Raw genomic sequence first — 8,173 nt, forward strand, 5'->3', positions numbered from 1 at the left:
CTCGGCCGGCCCCGCGCGGAGCCAAGAGCAGCCACCAGCCAGCTCCGCCGGCCCCTGTTTCCAGCAGCATTTGCTGAATATCGGCGAGTGCATTAGGCTGTGAAGTTCCCCTGCGAGGGAGCCACCGAAGGGCCTTTCAAGCAGGAAGGTCGCGCATTTCTAGAGGAGCTATTAGCGCCGACTTGCTTGAGGAGCTCTCGCTCCCCGCAGCAAGTCCGTCCCCTCGGGCTTTTCTTCTCCCTCCTTTTTAACTAACGATCTGCAGCTCATCAGAGGGGGCTCGGCAGGGAGGAAAGCAACGGCGCGTATTTTAATAAATACCGTTTGTGAGCTGGCTTTCATGGCTGAAGCTTGGCAAGCGATCTGATGAAGCATCAGGAGGAAGGATTGAGGCTAAACGAGAGCCCGGGGAAATAGTCCGGAGCAGAGCCCAGGCCATGCGGGAGGCGACGGCGGTCCCTCGCCACGGGGGGTTGGACGCACCCGTCCCCGCCGTCGCTGGTGGCCGCAGGACGCTCTGTTTTGCCAGTGAAATTCGAAGCAGAATCTCCTGGGCTGGTTTGCAGAAGCACCAAGGGACGGTGCTAAAGCCAGTGCCTGCAGAATAAGACTATCAGACAATAATGTTAACAATAAGTTAACATTAAAGGCAATTCCCGGAGTGGCGATGCTAACCTGAGGGTCTACCTGCAGCAGGAAGCCACCGCGTCCCTGGAAAGGCAGCCCTAATTTAAGGGCTGTTTCCGTGTTCAGGAGGTTTGGGGGCGGTTTTGCTCATCGCAGATACATTTGCAAGGTCTGGCTGCACTCTCGCCTCCGAGCGGGGCGATCGCGGTACAGTCAGAGCTGGTTCAGCTGCTGTTCAAGTCAAGGTTCGTACAAATAAAAAAAAACTACACTCATGCTGTGTTGCAGGATAGAGACTTAGGCAAAGGCATCTGCACTGGGGAAACAGAAGGAACAGCTTTAGTTATTGGCTGCAGCAATTTAGCATAACTGTTAAACACTTCTGATCAAAGCAGTGCCAAAAACGTCAGCAAGCATATCTCCCACCAAAATCAAAATGCTTCATAGGATCAACCCTACTCTAATAATTTTGTTTTGCAAGCAGAAAAAAGGGGAGGGGGATTCTGAAAATGAAACATTTCCATTTTTTTCTTTCAAAACAGCTCTTTGTTTTCCGATATATTTACTTTGCCTTATTATTTCTCACGTAGCTGTGAAAAATTAAACACTTGAAAGCAGAATGAAACATATGAATTAAACTAAATGTTTTGATTAACTCAAAACAGATGACATTTCCTTTTCTGAATAATTTCAAAACTAAACAAAAACAATTCCTTATGCAAGAAGCCTCTTTAAAACGGAATGTTTGGTATTTTGCAGCATTTCTGTTAGGTGCATTGGTGCCAGCATATTACTCTTTCAAAGTTAAAAACACTTCTAACCCATTCAAACTCTAGCTTTAAGGTATTTAGGAAAAACAGGTCTCTCTAGTCATTCTTCATAGCCTCTTATATGGTAAAACTCCTGTTTGTGCTTGGAATTTATTAGCTGGGATATAAATACTGTATTTAAATTATAGTGTCTATGTTCATAATATTTCTGATCTTCAAAGGAGAGGTGAATCTGTAGTGGGACAAATTAAGTTCCTCCTTACTTTTACATCATTAATTTCAGGCTCTCTGCGTAGAAATAACTTGGCTTTGAAAGAAAAATTTATATATTGTAATTTGCATGGGAGACTTGTTCTCTTGTTCAGTAGATCTTCTGTTAGTGAAGACACCTCTGCTATACAGCTACATTAGGAACATCAAATATAAAACAAAGGAGGGGAACAAACGAAATAATCAGCCTTGCCTTCTCTGAAGGTTTTATTGAGTTGTTTTATTGAGTCTGCCTTTCTGTTACTGCAGGAAATTGTAAAACACATTCACTGGGAGCAAAGGGAGCTAATATTGTCCCCCAGGCAGAAGCTAGCAGCCCTGGCCATGCGGGGAGAAGCGGTGTGGAGTGACACAAAGTCCATCTGCAGCTGGAGGTCATCGCTGTCTTTGGGGTTACACTACTCACCCAAAGCTGATCTTTCTCCCTGACCTGCTGCAAGGGGAGCCCTGTGGAGCATCCATGTCTCAATCCTCACGTGGTAGGAAAACGATGCCTGGGAAGTGTCTGGTGACAACCTTTTCCTTGTTCAGTGGTGGTTCTCCACCACTCCTGCCCTCCTTGTTCTTAACCAGGATTGCCAGACAGAGGAGGAAATGCACATTAGTGAAAAGGGTAGAGTGGACATCTCCATTTGAGTTGGAGCTGACATATGGACTTTCTGCAGTAAGTAAGAGGGAAGAAAAGAGAGAACTTCAAGTTTCCTACAGTATCAGCCCTGACTGTATCCCAGTTTTACTGTCTGTCTTCTTATCCCAAGAAGTCTGCAGACTTATGTTTCAGAAAGAAAGGTGGAATAAGGCGGCTTACCAACCCATATTTGGATCCAACAGGAACCCTCAAGCCATTTGACCGTATTCACCAAAAAGGCCCGGAGATAATCACATGGACCTCAGAGTGAGATCTGCATGCAGACCAGAGGAGACGCGACTTGTAAAGTGCCAGCAGATGTGCAAAGTTCTAGCGAAGCTGGGCAAGCTTCCCGCGGGGTTGCTGCAGGCAGAGGTTTGGCATTGAAAGGTCTGCGATGTGTTTAATGCACAGTTCACTTGGGCTGGTTCCTTGGGGGAAGTCTACAAAACATCAGTATGGACTTGCCTTTTTCTGGGAGGGCTGCTCAGGTGCACTGGTGAGTGTGGTAGGAGCAGACACACCAAATCCTCCATGCATCAGAGACATTCTGTCTTAAATTTCTGCCTCAGGGCTTTCTGCACATTTTGTATCTTCTCTGTGATCACTGTGTCACTAAGGTGATCTCCAAACTTCTGCTTCAACAGCACCCGAATGATTTTGATGCATCGTTCATCCATCATGGGCTTTGCCTCTCGGAAAGTATTGCCCCTCCGCCCCGTGATGGAGTGGCTCTGGATATAGTCAGATGTGAAGAGCTTGTAGAGTAGTGTCTTACAGGCTGTGCTGATTTTCTGGTCAAAGCGGATGGCCTCTTTGAGCTGTTCCTTTGTGTAGCCATTGAAGAGCTCCACCACCTCGCATGGCTGTCGGTGAGGTTCCTCCTGGAAGGACAGGGATTCCAGCCTCTGCACCTTCTTCTTCAGAGTGAGGACATCCTGTTGGAGGTCCAAGACAATCCTCTCCAGCTGCTCGATCTTCTCTGCCCTGAAAAATTAAACCCAGGGTACAACATGCATAGAGGCAAGAGGACACCACAGCCTCATAACAAGTGTTACTAAAAGATGTAGCACATCCATGCAGGCAATACGTTTCACGCCCCCTGTAAGTGGGCACAGGACAACCCTTGCTGGAGTGCCAGCTCATCCAGCCATGTCCAGGTGAGGAGCAAGGCAGGGGAGAAGAATGATGTGGTCTGACATTTTTAGAAGCTCAGAAGTGGCCAGAGCATAATCCTCAAAACCTCCTTGTCATGCATGCATGGAGACTTGATGCTTGGGTTTCTTTTTTGTCTTAAGGAAAGGTATAAACCCTGCCCTGCAAGTACCAGGAAGCAGGTGTGCATGGTACAAAACAAGGGCATGCAGCAAATGGCAATGCAAGTACTGTAACACCATTTTTGGCACCCATTTCTTTGCAATAAAACTGTCCCTAGTATCCACTTCACTAGTGGGTACTTGTTATCAAGGAAACCAGCTATAAAGGAAGCAACACAACCATGTTCAGACATGATGGATGTCATTTTGATGGTTATAGGCATGAGTTTCGTGATTTCTATATTATTTTAGAGCCTGCTTGCAGGCTCCCAGCCCTGCAATTGGAAAGAAATAGCTTCCTCTGATTATGTAGAGATTCAGCAGCTCTTCATTATAAAGTTACAACACTTTGTCACCCAGCTGTAGTCTCAGTGCTTTTTTCTGTAGTAAGGAGGATAATACTGTTAAGAACAAGTGCCTTCTTTTGCTAATTACCTTTCCATTTCACCAGGAACAAATTTTTTCTGAACTCTCTCAAAGTCATCTGCCTCTTGCAAAGCTTCTAGCTTTCGTTCTTCACAACTGGAACAAACAAACAAGCTAAAAAGCACCACAACAAGTAGCTTCAAATTCACATTCATTCCTGCTATGATTTATCTGGAACTCAAAGGCTGACAGCAAAGTCAACTCTGGTTTCGCTTACAGCAAGAAAGAACCGTACTGAGAGCAGATGTCAATGGTTCTTCATGTGGGCAACCTCCTATACACCCCATTTCCATGAGGAGGAAGCCCCAGCACAGAGGTGTGGGGAGGACTTCAATGCACTCCATAACACTCTCATTTGCCCAGCCAGGGGACCAGGACCACAGAGCACTAGGGAATCCCCTTGCTCCACAGCATAGACGTACCCACAGTAACCCCTGTTATCTTCCATGCTTTAGGTTTATGTCTACAGTAACATCTGTTCAAAGTAAGCACCATCAGGGCATGGAACTAGAGCTGCCAGACTCAACAGTATGAAATGACAATATACGAAACATTGAGAGTCCTCACTGTGCTTGAAAGTATTACCTGTTCAGACGGATGTGCTGCTGGCACTGAGACAAGATGCCGTCTGATTTCCTCTTCACTGCCAGGGCCACGTAATCTAGAGGCAAGGACGAGGAGATAAGCTAAGCAAGCCAGCTGTTGAAAAGGTGATCACCCGAATCCCTTTGCCTCCAGTAGACGTTTATCTCAGCGCTGCTGCTAGATAGCATAGCAACACATTATTGCCTTTACATAGCAGAGTGATCCAGGCTTGCTTTCCAGATTGAACAACAGGGATTTTGTTATTAGAAAAGGTGGTATCTCAAGAGCTTTTTTTTTGTTTCTATCATAAAAGACATAGCAGGCAAGGCAGGAAGAATTAACCTGTCTCTGGACACTGGTGTGCTAGTCAGCAGGGAGATAATACAATTATAAAAACATACTGCTGTGTTTAGTGTGCGCACTAGCGGATGGAAAAGCAGGCAAGAAAAGAGGCAAATCTGAGAAGGTTTGGCTAGTTGAGGCACAAGGCTTTGGGGCGTTTTAGTGTTATTCAGGCAGACTGGATTGTTTCTTTGGCTTATAGGGAAAGAACTACTAGCACAGGAAAAAGAGTTGGTGCCTGGTCTAAACAGATAGAGTGTGCTCCCACACAGACATCTCCTTTTGAATAGCCTCCCTGGAGAGGACCTTCCACGTGGGAAGGACCAGAGAACTTGATCTCTAACCCTTGTAGCCCTGTGAGAAGGCGCACACAGCCCTGGAGCAAATCCCAATCTCCGTGGGTCGGAACGACCCAGGAGAGAGCTAGAAGCATATGCCCTAACGTTCAGCCTAACTTCTCCCACCACCCATGAGTACCTCTGGCGGCTGTGCCAGGCCTGTCCTCTTCGCTCTGGGAAGTCCCCGGACCAGCCAGGTTCACGAAGGTGGGTGACGGGTTGAAGGCACTGGCAGGGTGGCGGGGTGCCGCCGGCGTGCAGGGACTTCCCACCACGCTGCCCAGGGCACGTCTCTCCTTGATGACAGAGGAGCTGCCAGCGTCACGAGGTGGCCCTGCCTCGGCAGCCCGCAGCAGCGGCTTGGCAGGGTAGGTCCTGTCGCCATGGTATTTCCTGGATGTATTCCCCGGGGTCCATTTGGGGAAGGTTTTCCTTGATTTTTTTGACTGGGGCGGCATCATGCTATGGATGGCTGGTTCTTCTTCTGAAAGCAAGGTGAACAGTCAAGCTGTTGAATGGGAGGTCAGTGACGCGTATCCCCCACCTCCCACACAGTGCTCTTGACCCTGGTTGTAGAGACACGGGCTGTGAAATCCATGACAGAGTTATCATGTGCCCAGCGTCCTCCCATTTAGAAGGCCCAAAGGAGGTAGAAAGGTGCAACCCTCAATTACGTTCTTGCCAGAAGCAACCCCCTGCCATATTAAGGGCTCCAAAGCAAAGGCACTACTCACTGAACTTCTCCAGAAGCTGTCGATCTTCCAGCAGCCTCTTCTCTAAAATATCTTTATGCTCTGTAAGAAGAGAGGACTTTTCAGCATAGAACTTGTTTTCTAGAGGTTGCTCCCAAACAGCCCCAAGGTGCAAAGCCCAGGACAGGCAAGGGTCACTCACCGCTTATGCCCTCCACGATGCCCCAGTACAGCCCGCTAAAGCCAGGGCAGCGGGCCAGCACCTGCTCGCCCACCGCGTAGAGGTGGAACGGCTTCCGGGGCTCCTTGATGTTCTCGATGTTGATCACGCGGCTGCCGTCGGGCCAGCTGATGAGGACGTAGAGCCTGGTAGACATCGGCGCTGCCTCGCCTGGAGCAGGGGAGAGCAGAACGAAACGTCACGAGGAGCACGGCGTGCCGGCGGCCTCCTGCTGCAGGGCCTGACCGTGCACCTCGGAGCACGGCTTTGGACCCGCAGCTCCGAGCGCTCGGGATGCAAACCGCTGGAAATAACGATGTTAACCAAGCCTCCGGCAGCTCCAGCAGCAGAAGCTATAGACAGGCCTACAAATGGCTATAACGACAAATATGACCAGCGTAACCTCCCTCCACCTCCTGGTGCTGGGTTGTTTTAATTCTGCTATTTCATTTAGTTTAAAAAAAAAAGACACTTCCAAGTGTTGTCTGTCATAGCTGGGAGGATTAACAAACAGTTAATTACAGCTGCAGGCAGTGCAGCTGGTAGATATAAAGTCCCTGCAGCGAGCTCCCTTCCACCTTTTCTACCAGTCGTTCCACTTTTCCCGTTCTTGCCCTTCTGCACCCGACTTGTACGAAACACCTCCCTTGGGGGTTGTCCTCGCACTAATTCCGGGCACAGACCCACGGGCTCTTAGTGCTCCTCCTCAGCTTTATCCAACGAGGAACCGCAGCTCCAGCCGTGACTCGTGTCCCCTGGGGGCAGGCAGGGCCAGCTCTCACGGGAGGTGTTTAGCGGACACCGGATAAGACACCGTGCGGAGACAGGCGGGTTCCTCCGCCCGGGTGGATCGGCCCAGCTCAGCTGACTTCACTGCGACTACGGCAGCTCACTACAGGATTGCATCTGCACGGCATCAAGGGGGCAGAAAAAAGACACCCTAAAGGACCCAGGTGGGCTCCAGGAAACGGTAACTCCTTCGTCTTTCCGGTTATTTCGCTCAGCAAATCTCAGAGTGCTTTGCTAAGGAGGGCGGCAAGTCACCTCCGTTTCACGCGTGGGGAAACTGAGGCACAGAGCGGTGAAAGACGCGTGGCCGCGCGTCACCCCAGACCGGCCCGTGCTGCTGCACTGGGCAGGAGGGTTTCGGGGACGGGGCTGGGGCTCAGCCCCCGTGCTGGGCACCCTGCGGGGAACCGCCGTAGTGCCCAAAGCCAACGGGAGCGAGTTCACGGCAGGGAGGGGAGGGAGGTGCGGGGGGGGTTAGGTGATGGGAAACAGCCTGGCTACAGCCCGGAAAAGTGAGGAATAGCCCAGTTTCGTGCAATCCCTGGGTTTGGCCCCGGGTGCCCATTAAAGCCGAGCCCGATTTCGATTCCTCTCATTGGGAGGGTCGGTTCTCCCTGGAGACCTTTTCCCTCCTTTCCCCTGGCTGCCCGAGCATCACCCGAAAAAAAACCTCGCCCGCAGAAGCCGTAACGGCCCCCAAACCCGCCAGCTGCCCGGCCGGCTCCGATTGGCACCTAACTCGCTCCCAGCCTCTTCCCTTGGCCGAGACGCGCCAGGAGGTTCATTTTTTAAACAGGAAACGCCGCACAGGCGTTAACCGTGCGTTAGCCGGCTCGCTGCCCGCGCGCCCTTCTCCCCGCGGAGGCTGGATGCTCCGCGGCACAGCGCCGCCCGCCCGCCGCTCCATCCCGAGCCCCGCCGCTTGCCCAGAGACCACGCAAAGCAGCGGGAACCTATAGCTGAGGCTTCTCCCTCCCCGCAGCGCAGAGCAGGTTCGCGGCTCTGCTTTAAAGAGCTCCACGTTGCAAACAGCCCAAGCCCCGCAAAAGCTCTTCAGAGGCATTTTCCCTTCTTTAACGTTTCAAGAAAAATCGCTAATCTTCATGGCTGCTCCTGCTCCCTCCTGCCCCGCTTACTGCTTGCTCGTTTGTTTTTTTTTTTTTTTTATTA

This window comes from Apteryx rowi, unplaced genomic scaffold (assembly GCF_003343035.1).
Source record: "Apteryx rowi isolate R43461 unplaced genomic scaffold, aptRow1 scaffold_0, whole genome shotgun sequence".
Classification (NCBI taxonomy): domain Eukaryota; kingdom Metazoa; phylum Chordata; class Aves; order Apterygiformes; family Apterygidae; genus Apteryx; species Apteryx rowi.